Genomic DNA, 16,817 nt, shown 5'->3' with positions numbered 1-16,817 from the left:
TTTTAAAAATCTTACTAGCTACACTGAATTAATTTCAAATAATTCAGAACTAGTAACTTCAATGATAATAGTTATCTAATCATATTTTGAATGTGGACTTTTTTTCCCTTTATGTTATCAACAGACATGCCTTTCCACAGTGGATAAAGAGTAAATTAGTTTTGTTTCCCTAACCCAGTCTGAGAACAAAACCTGTAACATTTTAAAATGAGGGCTATGTTGTAGTAGAATGAACAGAGTACCAATTTAACATACAAGAGTAAGGGAATTCTCATTGTCTTCTGCCCACTTTGATGCAGTCTGTTCTTGACTTTATGGTTTGCCATTTATGGTGGCCCATTCTGAAATCCAATTTCTATATTATTAAGGACTTGGGCATCATGCATGTTATTACAATTGAAGGTAGTTTTGTCAATAATAGAATATATATCTATGTAACAGAATGTGATGAGAATGTCTGTTCAGGTATGGCTAGATCTAGGAGCTCAAGTAATTTCATTAGAGCTCTACTTCCTTATTTTATGGTTGTCCTTGTCATTTCTTGCATTGGATGTGATTATAGATTCTCTCCAATGGTAGCAAAAGATGCCATCAGCTTTACATTCCTCTACATGCAGAACTTTTAACCTAAAATAGAAATTGGGGCACCTGAGTGGCTCAGTTGGTTAAATGTCTGATTCTCCATTTCTGCTCAGGTCATGATCTTGCAGTTGTGAGATCAAGCCCCACACTGGGCTCCACTCAGTGCAGGGTCTGCTTCAGATTCTTTCTCACTCTCTCTCTGCCTCTGCTCCTCCCTGCTCGCACGAGCGTGCACATGCCTGCACTCTCGCTCTCTCTCAAATAATAAATAAATAAAATCTTTAAAAAAAAGAAATTATCTTTCACAATGTCTATAAATTAATTCCAAGGAAGATTTGGGTGATCTTTGCTTGTGTTCCATGTTTACTCCTGTAGAAAGGATTGGAAGCAACATAATTTATGACCTGTCCAAGCTACAGATTTTGCCTATAGAGGAAACTTGGAAAAGATAAGGGACACCTTTCTTTCTTTCTTCTTTCTTTCTTTCTTCTTTCTTTCTTTCTTTCTTCTTTCCTTCTTTCTTTCTTTCTTTCCTTCTTTCTTTCTTTCCTTCTTTCTTTCTTTCTTTTTCTCTTTCTTTCTTTCTTTCTTTCTTTCTTTCTTTCTTTCTTTCTTTCTTTCTTTCTTTCTTTTCTTTCTTTCTTTCTTTCTTTTTTATTTCAGCTTTATTTAGGTATAAAATTGGCATATAAAATTGTAAGATATTTAAAGTGTACATTGTGGTAATATGATATACATCGTGGTATACACTGTGAAAAAGATTCCCTCCATCTTGTTAATTAACACATCTACTACCTCACATATTTATCTTTTTTGGGTGTGTGTATGAGGACATTTAAGTAACAAGAAATAAATCAAACAATCACTGCAACAAGGGAGAATACCAAAGGTTTCACTCTATAAAACTAGGGACCAAGGTCTGAATGTCAAGGACAGTGGAAACAGCCTTAAAGAGACTGAGCATGATTAGAACCTTAAAAAAGCAAAGATCCTGCTGTCTATTTGTAGAGAGCATAGTCACCTGAATGAGTTTGTTGCCAAGAGCTCTTTATCTAGCACACTGAGTATGTCACACTGAGTATGGCCTCTATTTTTTTCAAATTTGAAGACAGCTGTTAATAGTATCTTTGTTCCATGTTGGTTTTTTCTTGCTATTCTAACTATTTTTCTTTGGTTTTGACTTTTACCAATTTTGCTATGATACAAGTATATATGTATTATAATTTCCCATAGTGGCTTTAACAAATTACCACAAACCTAGTGGCTGAAAACAACACAAATTTATTATCTTATAGTTCTTGAAGTCATAAGTCTGAAATGAGTCTTATGGGACTGAAATCAAGATGTTGATGAGGCTGTGTTCCTTCTGGAGGATCTAGGGGAGAGACTGTTTCCTTGCTTACCAATTTATAGAGACCATCTGCATTCCTTGGGCTTCCGGTTCTTTCTTCTATTTTCAAAGGGACTCACTCCAGATCTACTTCTTTTTTTTTTTTTTTGAAGATTTTATTTATTTATTTGACAGAGAGAGACACAGTGAAAGAGGGAACACAAGCAGGGGGAGTGGGAGAGGAAGAAGCAGGCTTCCCGCGGAGCAGGGAGCCTGATGCGGGGCTCGATCCCAGTGCCCTGGGATCATGACCTGAGCCGAAGGCAGACGCTTAACAACTGAGCCACCCAGGCGCCCCTCATGTCTCCTTTTTCTTATTCTGGCCTTCGTATCTCCCTCTTATAATTCCCTTATGATTATATTCAACCCTTCTGGGTAATGCAGGATAATTTTCACATCTCAAAAATTATTAATTCAAGCACTTCCACAAAGTCCCTTTTGTCAAATAAGGTGACAAAGTCATAGATTCTGGAGATTAGGACATGAAAATCTTTAGGAAGTATTAGTCAACCTACCACACCTACCATATAGATGTTCAAATCAGTGTTTTAAACAAATCTGGGAATTTTTAGCCATTATTATTTTGAGCAATGTTTCTGTGTCTTTTTCTCCTCTCTTTTGCCACTACAATTTCACAAGTGTTGGAATACTTGATATGTTTTAACAGATTTGTGAGATTTTGTTCATTTTCTTTCCATCTTTATTCCTTTGTTCTCCAGGTTGGATACCTGATCGATGGAAAAGTGCACTGTGGCTTTCTTCTGCAATCTCAGATATCCTGTTGATTTTACCTGGTGAAATTTTCATTTCCATCATCATGCTTTTCATCTCTAGAATTTCCATTTGGTTGTTTCTCATAGTTTCCATTTTATGTTAACTTTCTCTATTTGTTGACTTGATAATAGAATAATTTCCTCTCCTTCTTTGGAAAGCTAAATAATATTTTCCTTGAGGATTCTTCTCCACTAAATCAACAGTCTGATCCCACTCAGAAGCAGTCTCTGCTCACTGCTTTTATTCCTGAGTATGGTTTTCAATTCCTGTGTCTGTGCATGCCTATTTTTTTTAGTTAAACCTGGCATTACAAATAAATTGTTGTTTGGCTTCGACTGTAATTTGTTCTTCTGAGGGTTATTAGTATTTATCTCACTAGGCAATTGTTCTGTCCTTATTGCAATCTACAGCCATTGATATCGCTTCTCAGATTTTGTTTCTGTGGCTCCCTAGTCTTCTCTCCTATATCTGCATAGTTTAGAAGTCACCCAAAATCCATTAAGGAGTTGTACTTAAGTCTCACGAATTTCCACTTCATGCTGCATAATGTGTTGCTTGAGAAACGCATTAAAAAAGTACATCAAATCTGCAAACTCCCCAGTTTTTCAGTTTTCATTAGCATCCTCTGGGGTCCCTCGCCCACGTTTCTAATTTAGCTGTCATGGAAGACCGTGAGAAGGGCTGTCCCTGTTGCTGCTGCCCCTGCGGCTGCCATTTTTAACCTCAGTCTTTCTATAGATCTCTCACTTCCCGAATCTCTCCATTAAAGATTTCTCTTCTCTGTTACCTACTCTGGATCAAGACATCCACTCCTAGAAGTTTGGGAATAGGCTAAAACTGTAAGCCCTCAAACACAATCATTGTTATTGGAAGCAGTAGCTCCTCATGAGGAAATAAACACCTCTCAAGATGTTGTCTATCTTGGTCATTTTCTAGTGTCATGTAATAGCTGTTCTTGATAATTTGAGATAGTGAGAGAGAGCACCAGCGGGGAGGAGAGGGAGAAGCAGGCTCCCAGCTGAGCAGAGAGCCCTATGCGGGACTTGATCCCAGGATCCTGGGATCATGACCTGAGCTGAAGGCAGATGCTTAACTGACTGAGCCATCCAGGGGCCTGATAATTTGTCCAGTTTTATACTTAGGTACTACCTCCTGGAATCACCCACCATTATGGGAATTCATGTCATCTTTGCTGGAGGTATTGTCTGAGTTACAGGGTTTGTTTGTTTGTTTGTTTGTTTATTAACTATATTAATGTCAGACATGCATTTTGGCAAATTTAGTAATATTGTAAGAAAACATAATTGTAGCTTAAATAGGTTGTCATTTGTTTTTAAAGAGGAAATATAGGACTTAGTTAATGTTGGAAAAACTTGAGCTTATTAAAGAATACATGGTGATTATGATTTTATATGAAGTCCCTTATATAATTTCTTACTTCTGAATAGGTAATCCCTTTTATCTTCCTGCTTATCCTTATCAACCTGGGAACTAGGATTCTGAACTATTGATATGCCTTAACATGAAGTAAAACAACCAAATATTAACTGATCAAAAATTTTTCATCTGAGAGGGAATATTCCTTCATGACACCAGGGATAAAATGTTAACAGTCATACAACCTGCAATTATCAGGACCATAGTTTGAAGACACAAAAATATGTAGGCAAAATCAGGACTGGAGGATAATCATAGTAATTTGTGTTATATGTTCACAATTACTTGCTTTCCTCTTATTCTTTGTCATTCTTCTTTGCAGGCATAATACACCTTCCCAAACCATTGAATTGGAACTCTGGGACATTTGACATGCTTTAATTAATGAGGTATAAAAGGATGTGACATTTGTTTTATCTGAGCAAAAGGCTTTAATGTACTTCTGTTAAATTTCATACTCCTACCTTTCATCATAAAAATATGACCCCCATGGTCACTACTCCTTTAAACTGAGTTCCACAAAAGAAGACATACACAGGTGAGTCCCGCCAAGCCCAGAGAAACCAAGAGAGACCGGAAGAAGAGTTGTAGTTGACCCATATCTCTTACGTAATATGGGCAAAGAAAAAATTTGCAGTTGTAATCCACTGAGCTATTGGTGATTTCTGCGACTATAGCAGAAAAATGACTAAAACAGCCATCTCCTGTATCTCCTTAAATATTTAAAATAGAGTACATACCGGTTCCTACCTTAAAAAGTAAATAATAATATTATGAAATTAAATGTATAAGTAAGAATTTGGAGTAGTGGAATGTTTTTTGTTTGCTTGGTGTTTTTTTTGTTTGTTTTTGAGTAATGGAATGTTTGAATATGGATAAATCATCACTAAAATTGAGGTAAAATTATTAAAGATTTCTATCTTATTATTGGCTTATAATTATCTTACATGATTTGGAGGAGAAGTATAATGGTGTTATCTAGATATTTATTAAATTTTTATTGCAGCTAATGATATAGCATATTTATATACTCTCACTGGGTATTTGTATAATAAATCTAATAAACCTATGATAATTATCAATCCCCTGCTCTTAGTAACAATAACTTATACTCAAGGTGTTTCTTAGATAGTGGAATAGAACAAATAGTAAATTAGAAATAATCAGGGGGCGGGGGGCACCTGGTGTCTCAGCTGGTTGAGTGTCTGCCTTCAGCTCAGGTCATGATCCTGGAGTCCAGGAATTGAGCCCCATGGGGGGCTTCCTGCTCAGCAAAGAGTCTCAGCGGGGAGTCTGCTTCTCCCTCTGCCCATCCTCCTCCTTGTGCTCTCTGTCACACTCACTCTCTCAAATAAATAAAATCTTAAAAAAAAAAAAGAAGAATCAGGAGGGAAATGACATCTAAAGTGAATTGTTTAGAATAATTCAAGCTAATCATTACTCAAGCAATATTTTTTCAACACCTTTTTTTGTTGTAGTTCTTTGTTTATGATACTGAGAAGTTCTGTGGCAGGCACAAATAATTGCATTATTTAAGGACAGAAACAAAAAGTGTACAGTACACAAAATAGATTCTCAGACAAAATTCAGGACAAATAATTTCTAATCATGGCTCTGTCACTGACAAGTTCACCTATCTGATTATGGACATGTCTATTTCCCCCAAAATATTTTCTTTCAAAAAATCACAAATCAACAGAAATGGTAAAATGTAAATAATCACAACAAAAAATTATATATACCCTTCAACTTCATTCCATAACTGTTAATTAAACATTAGTTGATTCACACAATTAAAATTTATAACAAAATTTGAATCACTGAGAAAAGTGGTTACTATATATCATATAAAATACAAAAAGTATGTTTTTTTGGCATTTGTATAATAAAAAAGCCAAACTCATCTGATTCTCCCTGGATATTTTCCATACTAATGGAGGAAAAAAATCTTATGATCTATTTGTATGCAGTTCCACAGAAGATTTAATGTCAAATTCTCAAACAGTGTGTACTTGAGGTGTTTTTCAGAGAGTCTCATTCTTTGAGGGACTGTATCTGAGATAATTTTAGTTATGCTGTAATATCTCTACAAATGAAGAGAAAGCAAGTAGCAACAAGTATCACACTTCCCTCTGTGGGGTGGCAAATACAATAGTAAGAAAATAAATTGCTTTAGCTGTGCTATCTTTTGATGTACTGCTTAGCAGTAGGTGGTCCTCCTCTGATCATTGGTTGACTGCCTTTAGGAATAGTTCATGGCAGTTCAGAGAGACACTCCTAGGAATTTTATAATTGGAGCAAAATACAAGGACTCGACAAAGAGTGATACCCTGAGGAAAATCTGAGAAGACCAGAATAGTCAGAGACTATTTATTACAGGCCAAAAAAACAAAACAAAAAAACCTGAGAACAACTTAAAGTGATCATCTTCTAATATATTTTTCCCTTGTACATGATATCATTGTGGGTAAATAAACTTAGATAGCAGTTTTTTGTGTTCAAGTTATTATGACCATTATATAACTCAATTATTATATATGGAAAGCTACAAAAAAGTTTATTCATGGTTTCCGCATACCCATTAGGTACTGCTGAATAATATCATAATCTTTCTTTACTTCTACTCCAGGAGAATTAATCAGAAAATGATAAACACATATGTATATATTATATGTATATATATGTGTGTGTGTGGGGGTGTGTGTATTCATTAAACTGGAAATATGGATGGAGATATAAACACACACACACACATTTGTAAATTATATTGTACCTCAAGTAAAAATAATCTCAAATTTTCACATTTTAAGAGAAAAGATTTTTAAATTGCTGATCATATAGTAAATATTAATAAATACCATAGATATTATAGACAAAAAACATCCATATTAACTGATTGTTTTGCTCCTGGCTTTGTCTGAGAGGAAGCTCAGACCCATGATTATAACCTTATCCAACAATTGAAAAGTGAATTATGGTGTGTTCCTCGTGTGGCCTTGTTTGGTGTAGGATTTAAATAGATAAATATATTTTTTATTTTTTTAAGATTTTATTTATTTATTTGAGAGAGAGAATGAGATAGAGAGAGAGAGCATGAGAGGGGGGAGGGTCAGAGGGAGAAGCAGACTCCCTGCTGAGCAGGGAGCCCGGCGCGGGACTCGATCCTGGGACTCCAGGATCATGACCTGAGCCGAAGGCAGTCGCTTAACCAACTGAGCCACCCAGGCACCCTAAATTTATTTATTTTTAAAATTTCCATAACTGTATTTCCCTTCTTATACACCATGTCCAAGTGTGACATTGGTTTATTTTATCTCATTTTAGAAAAAAATACATAGTAGTACCTTTGGGACATAGGGGTAGACATAGAGTTATTAAACTTGACACCAAGAGTATAATCTATAAAAAGAAAAACTGATATATTGTACTACCAAACATTTGTTCTGTGAAAGGACAGGATAAGAGAATGGAAAGGAAAACAACACTCTGTAAAAAAAAATACGTACAAACTGCATGTCCAACAAAAGATTAGTGTCAAGAGTAAAAAGAAGTTTAAATGTAGTTACTGAAATACATAAAATAACAAGGGAATAATAGCAAAAACATTTATTTACTGATGAAAATAGAATATATTGTACAAATACCATTAGTTGCCTAGGGAATATGATATTGAAGTGTTTATAGTGAGAGGAAGTTAATAAGACTTAATTATCTACAGAAAGGAATTGGGAACCAAGCCTTGAAAGAGATTATTTATATAAATTAAAAAAAGAGAATTATAAAAAAATAAAAAATGAAAAATCCTGTCCCACAGCAATGGAGTACTGCTACGCACTAAGCACTAAAAGGTACAAACTATGATCATATACAACAACCTAGATGAAACTCCAGAGAATTTTGCTGAGTAAGAAATTCAATCCCCAAAAGTCACATCCTGTATTATTCCTTAAATAGCATTTTGAAATGACAAAATTATAGAAACAAACATACTAGTGGTTGGCAGGGTTTAAGGAGGGGATGGAGGTCAGGTAAGAAGTTGGAAAATACGAAAAGGCAATATGAAGGATCCTTGTGGTGATGGAAATGTTCTGTATTTTTACCAGATCAATGTCAATATCTTGGTTGTGATATTGTTTTATAGTTTTGGGGATTCTGAATTCATTCCAGGAAACGGAATAGAGTACATAGGATCTCTGTATTATTTTTTACAATTATCTATAAATTGACAATTATCTCAAAGTTTTTAAAAAAGTAATTAATCAAAAATATATGAGCAAATCAAATTGAAAATCATTAAATTCTTACTTTAGCATTGTGCAGAGCATAACAGTTCCTAGCAATTATGAGTCCATGCATTATCTATATACTATATCACACGTTATATACCCTGCATGAAGTAATACTGAGTTGTTCTCATTTATAGGAACACTGAATTTGCATCAATGAATATTTTCTCTACCCCCCTGCCTAAACATGTTCTATTACTTTGGAAATGATGGGATAAAGGGCTTGAAAAGGATATAACACAATATGAGGGAACAGCCATACAGCATATTTGATTACCTTGTTTTAAATTTATATCTCTACCTCTTTTACTGATGGAAAACAAAGAAACTAGATGGCCACAGCAATGGTAGAATTAAGAATAAAATTGCAGGTGTCACTCTTTCTCTAAATTTAACAAATGTGTAATAAATCACAGTATTTAGTGCAAATAAAGTAAAAGCATCTCCAAATGAGAGCTGGACAAAACAACATTCATTATTTTAAATATTAATTTGTGATCTATAAATGGAAACATTTGGATGTATGTATCTTTGGAAAATAACTTTCATGACTCAACTTATAGTTAAGACCATGAATTACTACTAAAAAATGTCAAATATTTATATCTATAAACCATTCGTGTCATATCTTAAAAAAATAAAATACACAATATTGATTTGAGGCTTAAACCAATCTTTGGATAGTCTTTCAAAAGTGGTTGTTTCAGGTGGGGAAATGATTTTATATTCTCTCATACTGCACCATTTTTATATTTTTTTTAGTTTTAAGATGATAATTTTGCTTTAAAAATATGCCTAGAAGAATACTTATAATCTACATACTTAACACTTTGATTCTCAATTTAAAAACCAAGTGGGGGCGGGGGGGAGTAGAATCTCCTTTTTTCATACAGAAAATGCGATCTTATCTACAAAACAAAAGTATAAAACAAGGTCATCTTGGGACTTTAGGTTTCCGGTCCTACATGTAAGGAGGTAGTAAGTCACCACTCCATAACTAACAAGTAAAATGTCCAATGAACAGACTGAAAAAAGTCAATTTTTTCTAGGATCCATACGTAAGAGCGGTGAGGACACAGAACAAACAAGGGGCAGCGTCCAAGACTGGAGAGACCGACAGAAGAATGCAGGGAGCTGGCTTACCAGAGCAGAGACCCGGGAGCAGCAAGCACCTCGGGAACCCAAACCAGGAAAACCCGTGCTGTAACTGAGGAAGTTCGGAGGCTCAGTGTGGACAGCTCTCTCTGAGTTAAAAAACCTCCAGCGACCCGGTCATTGGAGGCCTTGCTAATCTGTGAGATTTATGTACAGGAGATCCACTTGGTTCTCACAGTAAATCTCCAGGGCAAGTCCCCTCAAGATTACCAGCAGGAGGAGGGAAAGGCGACCGTTTTGGAAATATGTCAAACCGCTTTGTTCTTAAAAAGGCCTGCCTCCAGGGGGATCTAGTTATCCAGAGCCTAGCGGGCCTGAGGATTATCAGAGCCTAATTGACTTCAGGAAAGGGAGGTACCCAACTGCAGCCCACTGAAGCCTTTCACACGGGAGAAGGAAAATGCCCAATTCTAGTCGGCTCTAGACATCCCCTCCCACCTAACGGAACAGAAAAATAAAACCGAGAAACACTTGTGAAATTCACAATCTGGAGATAGAGATTCACTAAAAGCCTGAAATTTAATCATAGGACTACTGAAAGCTTCCCTTCTCCCCATACCTCACCACTACATTACTTAAGGACCTATCTTCAGCGGTTCCTTTTACATGATGGTCTGCTATCAAGGGAAAATGACAAGAGGTACCAAAAGGCAAAAACACAATATGAAGGGACAGAACAAGCATCAGAACCAGACATGGCAGGGATGTTGGAATTATCAGACCAAAACTTTAAAACAACTGTTATTAATATCTACAGGAGTCTAATGGATAAAATAGACAGCATGCAAGAACTGATGGTAATGTAAGCAGAGAGATGGAAATCCTAAGAAGAAATGAGAATCTCTGCACTTTTTTATCAAAAAAGTGATCCAAAATCTTAAATTATACATATAAAAAAAGAAACAATCTTCTATTTTCTCTCTAAAAACAGTTACCTGCTAAATGTTGGGGGGGTGGGGAAAGAGGTAATCTCCAAGTTCCCTTCTATTGTGAATGTTTTAAGATTCTTTCAGAAGCCTGGCATACATATAAGAAAATGATTAGATTTACATTTTAAGAATTAAGTGTTTTAAAAAATGAAAGCCTTTTGGGATGCTATGACATTGATTACTTATAATTCATAAAGCTACAACGTATCCATATAATATTTAGTATTTAATTTTCCCCTAGTGAATATCCATCTAAATTTGTATTACATATAAATATGATACAATTTAATAATTACTATCCCCAAAATTGTGATGTTGTATATACCACATAAATGTATTTTTCTGGTAGTGTTAATATTTAATTTAGAAAAAATTTGAATTTGAAAATAATTTAATGTATCAATTTAAGACAAAATATTATTCCTAATAGATAATAAACACTGGGTTAAGTATTTCGAATGTCATATTTTTTTAAAGATTTTATTTATTTGAGAGAGAGAGAGAGCACGAGGAGGGGGAAGGGGCAGAGGGAGAAGCAGACTCCCCGCTGAGGGGGGAGCCCAATACGGGGCTCGATCACAGGACTCCAAGATCATGACCTGAAACGAAGGCAGGCACTTACCTGACAGAGCCACCCAGGTGCCCGTGGAATATCATATTAATATTACCTGTTTTCTGATACCATTAAACAGACAATTAATGAAGGAAATAGACACATTGAAAACAACTATTATAAAATCAGATGTGAATAATATAATAAAAAAAGACATCTGATTCTACTTCTGTTAGTCATAGGAAAAGACATTTTTTTAAATTGTTTACCAAGGATGAGTAGAATTTCAGCCAAAAACCGGGAGGAGACAATTTAGGCAAAGAAAATATTTAAGCAGAGACATTGAAGGAGCATTACATGTGTAAGAAATAATCTAAGTTCTTCATATGACCAGAGAATATGTTCTGTCAATTTAATAATGGAACTAAAACAGTTGTCTACATTTTGTATTCTGAGATGTCCAAAATGGGTTGCATGTCCATAAGAGAGTGCTCTAGAAGATCCATTATGGCTGGGGAGAAAACTTGTATTTATTTTTATTCACAAATACAACAAATATTACTGATAAGTAATATATAATTTTAAAACATGTCAAGTTGTCTTGTGTAAATACAGTATTCCGAAGGAGACTGGGTATTCCACAGTATCCAGAGGATTGGAAAGTTAAGCCTCTCTTCATTTGTTAACTTCTCACACATTTCTTCAGTCTACCTGTACGGAATTAAGTGGATTTATATTTTAAATAATTTTTAGCAAAAGTAAATCTCACTTCATTTTGGAGAAAATTTCAAAGCTTTCTTTAAAGAAATTACAGAAATCCTAGGAAATTGTTTATAGATTAGAATGCTTGTTTTAATTGAAATATTGATTTTTCTCATATTAATATATATATATATATATCTCCAATGATTTTCAATTAGATAAATTATATTGGGTTGTTTTGTCATAAACAAATTTTAATTATAATAAAATCAAAGACTAAGACTAGCCAAATTGATAATTTAAAAGAACAAAGGTGGGTGTAGGGATGTGCCTTATCAGATTTGAAATATATAATGAAATCATACTTATTAAAATAGTTATATATTTGTGTAAATATTAAAAAAATAATTAACAGGACAGAATATGGAACAGAGATTTGGATCTACACTTATGTGCAAAGTTGTTTTATGATAAAGATTCCATTGCCAATAAATGTGGAAAAGATGAACATTTCAATAAAGTTGCTTGAACAACAGATAAAGAAAAATATATTTTTCCATATAAAGAAAAAGTGAACCTTGATAATAGATAAAGAAAAAGTGAACCTTGATCATATAGAATCCATAAAAAATAATTTTAGGAGAGAATATAGGGAAATATGAATTCACGATAGGAGAATATTTCTTAAATGACACATAAAACATGGATATCATAAAGAAATATTTGACTATAAAGTACACTATAAATAATAGTTCACAATGATCAAAGACATGTAGAAGTAGGCAACAAATTTGGAGAAACCATTTGGAGCACCAATGAAAAGCAAAAAGTTAAATATAAACTATATATATATATATATATGCATATATACATATATATATACACACACACATTTGTTCTTATATATATCTATTCCTCTGAATTAGTAAGAAAATATAAATAATCTACTAGAAAATAAGAGAAAAATAACAGGAATTTTATATTATTTATTTATTTATTTATTTATTTTGGTAATAATAGGAATTTTTTTTTTTAATGAAACCAAAAGCACTAATTCAGGAAAACATCTTATTAATCATTAAGGAAATGCAAAGAAAAATCATTATGATGTGTTAATTACTATCTAACAAAAATATCAATATCTGATAATACTAAGTAGAACAAAGAGAACTCTCACATTCTGCTGATGGTAATGTAAACAAGTAGAGCCCATTTGGACACAGTCTTATTATTAAAACATTCATACACATGAATATTAATCTGTTGGTCCACATTTGTACAGCCTAGTAAGTTGTTGATTGCTGGCTTCCATTTGATAAAACACTGCCCATGACATTAGGGTGGGCAAATATTTTTAATACTATCCCCGCCCAAACTAAATTTACAACACTGAAAGTCTGTTCTCAGGTGAATATTTGATAAAGTCTTGCACTTGTCTAAGACTGTGGGCTGTTATAACAAAAATGCCATAGTCTGGACAGCTAATAAACAACAGAAATTCCTTTCTCACAGTTCTGGAGACTTGAAGTCCAATATCAGGGTGCCAGCATAGTCAGGTATTTTTGCTTTTTGGGTCATAGACAACACCTCTAGTTGTAACTTCACATGGTGGAAGTTAAGGAGGGAATTCTTTCAGGACTCTTGTATAAGGGCACCAATCCCATTCATGAAGACACCCCTGTCATGACCCAATCACATCCCAAAGATTCTACTTCCTAATGCCATTGCCTTAGAGGTTAGGATTTCAACATATGAAGTTTGAGGAGACACAAATATTCAGACTATAGCAAGTACACATGTCCAAAAATATAGCATAGTTTTTTTCTTTAATAGAAAATATTTGAGACCAAAAAAAAGGATTATCTAGAAAAGGATAGAAAATTAAATTATTATATATTTCTATATCATAATACTGTATAAAAGAAACAAGTCACAGAAAACATAAAAATAGTATGATATTTATATAAATGATTATAGCACAGAACATAGCTTGATTCATTTATCATTTTGTTATGAGTGATAGTGTCATCCATAATGTGATCCTTTTCCCTCAACCGTAAACAACTTTTGTTAAAGCTCCAAATCAAACAACGTACAAGCTTATTTCAATATGCATTCCTGGAAAACTCAGTGGATATTAAAGCTGTGCAAAAAGAAAAAAGAAAAAGAAAGTGTTTTCATGAGTTAAATGAAGTTAGGATTTAGGATCTGATCATTATAAACATTTTTTTACCTACATGGAACCTATATTTATATGACTCTGCTGAGCATGTCAGGAACGTTAGAATTCCTGGCCCCGACAAATACATTGTCAGTAATGATTTCCTAATCATGGTAACCACAAAAGTTCACCTAAATCTTCCAACATGATCTCAAATGGTGTTAACATCCTCATTGAAAGCCTCTGCTCTAGTTACCAAATAAAATCTAGGTGATACGGGTTTTTTAATGAGCAGAATATGGCAACTAGTGAGGTGGCTACAGAGAAATATCAATAGACAAGAAAAGACCTACTGACATTCTAAACATTAGAGATCTTTCCTCGGGGAATTTTTATTTTGGGGTTGTCATGGAAATAAGACTGAAGAAGATATTTTAAGGTTTGCAAGGAATACGTGTAAATTTTCCTCTCTGAGACTAATTTGTGCGGGGCATTGCTTGATATCCATAGTTTGGTAGCTGAACTTTAGGCAATAACATATTCTGAGATTCAGCCAGATCATGTCTGTCTACCCTATACTATCCTGAGCCCTTATGTTGCCAGGGTTAATGGCAGGATGAGTGCTACTTCTGGAAACACCTGGGTTTTCCACCCTCTGGGATCCAGTAACACGGATCTAATGATTTCTAGGAAATGTCATCTACTTTACATAACAATGTCAAAAACTAAAAAGAAGATATAGGCATGAAAATTATAAAAATGAAAACTGAAACATGAAAAAAAAAAAAAAACTGCTGCACCCTAGGGATGGCAGAATGGTAAGCTGGCAGGGACCTAAGTCTCTGGCGACTTATGTTCTACCAGCCCTGGATAAGTGACTTCTGAATTTTGAAAATTTGAAAAGTCTTTAACCTCCTCACTTTAAACTTCTACTATTTGACTTCTTATTTTTTCACTCATAGCCAAACCTAATCCTAATTAATACAGAATTTCATACCTGGACATAGGTTATTATAAATGACTGTATTCTACATACAAAATGCTGCACTTAACTAAAAATCCATGGCATTCACTTAGTAGGTAATGAGGACTTTAATATTGTAAACTGATGAAACGATAATTTTTATTGCATTGTTGAAAAATATTTGATCAAAATTTTAGTTGTTTGTACCATGGTTCTATGGTCTGAATGTTGGTTGCGTCTACTCTATTTTTGTAAAATCCTAGAAGAGTCAGTTTGTGAACAGAGATGAGAGGAACATAACTGCACAGGGTGATCTCTGGTCTGATATGAGTGTTGGGGTTTTAAAACCATCTATATTCCAAATAGAAACAATAATAATCAGTAGTTCATAGTGGCATCATTAACAAAATGGTGCCCTAGAAATTTTTTGAGCGCCTTCCTTGCGAGTTCTGTACTAGACAGCAGGGGCCAGCATAGCACGAAGATCATTTTAAGAGTGCTTTTTGCTTTAGATGGCCTCAAAAGAGCTACCAGCAGGTGGTGGTGGTAGTGGGCATAACATGAGATCAATAAGTAAAAGACCAGGTCTTCAGTCTTTATGTCTGTACAGTTATTTGTCTTGGTTGCTTATTTATACAACTGACTAGAAGCAAAGAAATTGAAGCCTGTTAATTTTGTGGGAATTTACTGCCACAGAGACAATAAATTTAACCTGAAATATTCTGTGATTGTTCAATCCCTGAAGAAACCCTTGAAACCTCAAAAATATATCAGTGGGATCTAAGCTGTAAAGGCTTTGTAGCTACAAAGTCAGGCATGCTGCTCAATGCCCACCTCAAATACAGCCGTGGACTTACAGAGCCGTAGAGACCTTCCCATAAAGCAGAGTCATGGTTGCTGGAAAATATCTGTGAAGGGATTTCTTCCCAGAAAAGAAGCAGGCTGTCCAGATGGGCTAAACAAGGAATTTCTCTGCTGACATAGAAAGGGACCTTTACTATTTTAGCTCAATGGGATGTGATAAGTTGTACGAACCACTAACTGCTCTGTGTTTCTTATATTCCTCTCTTCCAGACAGATCTTTGCAAGCACAGTTATTCTTTTATTCTGTGTTAGGGACAAATAATATGTCCTTTATTACACAGATCACAAGACCATAGGGTGTTATACCTTATGACAGAGAAAGCTAAATATAATCCTGAGATCATGAAATTTAAGCTAAATGTGGTAATCCAATGGGTGTCTTCCTCGGGAAAGTGAGAGCTGGGATTTATGGGTATCTAAATGGGCTGTGACAGCTAACTGTTCCACAGTCTCTGCTCTCTTCTAAAATCCCAGAATTCTATCTGAGCATGTGGCTGCCCCAAATAAAAGTCCACTCCTTAGCTTTCTTAGCAGCTGGATATAGTCACGTGACAAAGTTCTGGCCAAGAAGAATGGATATGAGTAACTTTTAGGAAGCATTTATTAAAAGGAAGGGAAATGCCCTACTCTTCTCTTTCTGGAATGTGGGCATGAAGCCTGGAGCTGCCATAGTCATTTGAAGCAGAAGAATAACTGCCATAGCTTAATTATGACAGAGCAGAAAGGTAGACAATTCTTGGTTTTTGATGTCCTGTGTAACAGCCATAACAGGCCACAGAAAAGTAATCTCTGGACATGAGAAAATAAAAATTTTAAAAAGGAAAAAAAAAAGGAAAAAGATTGTGTTCTGCAATTTCCAACCAAACAGTGGACTATATTTCTTTTGGTTTCTCGTGATTCAAAAAGGCTCTTAAAAAAAAAAAAAAACAAAACTCAGAAATATCAGCAGGAGACAGCTGCTTAAGCAATTTGACATTGGTCGGTATTTATAAATTTCAGTGCCATTTGCTTAGAGCATTT

General features: G+C 34.6%; 1 long non-coding RNA gene across 2 annotated transcripts in view; it reads left to right on the top strand.

The window, feature by feature from the left end:
- The window catches only part of LOC118530783 (uncharacterized), a 122,347-nt gene extending 111,792 nt beyond the window's left edge, over positions 1-10,555 (top strand). The window contains exons 3-4 of one of the 2 annotated variants that reach the window (XR_013449509.1): positions 4,506-4,572; positions 9,519-10,555. This is a non-coding gene — a long non-coding RNA (uncharacterized LOC118530783). Of the gene's footprint in view, positions 1-4,505; positions 4,722-9,518 lie in introns of both variants that reach the window. The other variant, XR_004914802.2, reaches the window with a different exon arrangement.
- The last annotated feature ends 6,262 nt before the right edge of the window (positions 10,556-16,817 follow it).

This window comes from Halichoerus grypus, chromosome 7 (assembly GCF_964656455.1).
Source record: "Halichoerus grypus chromosome 7, mHalGry1.hap1.1, whole genome shotgun sequence".
In the NCBI taxonomy this organism is placed as follows: domain Eukaryota; kingdom Metazoa; phylum Chordata; class Mammalia; order Carnivora; family Phocidae; genus Halichoerus; species Halichoerus grypus.
Note: the sequence above shows the minus strand (reverse complement) of the source record. Positions and strands in the feature narration are given on the sequence as shown.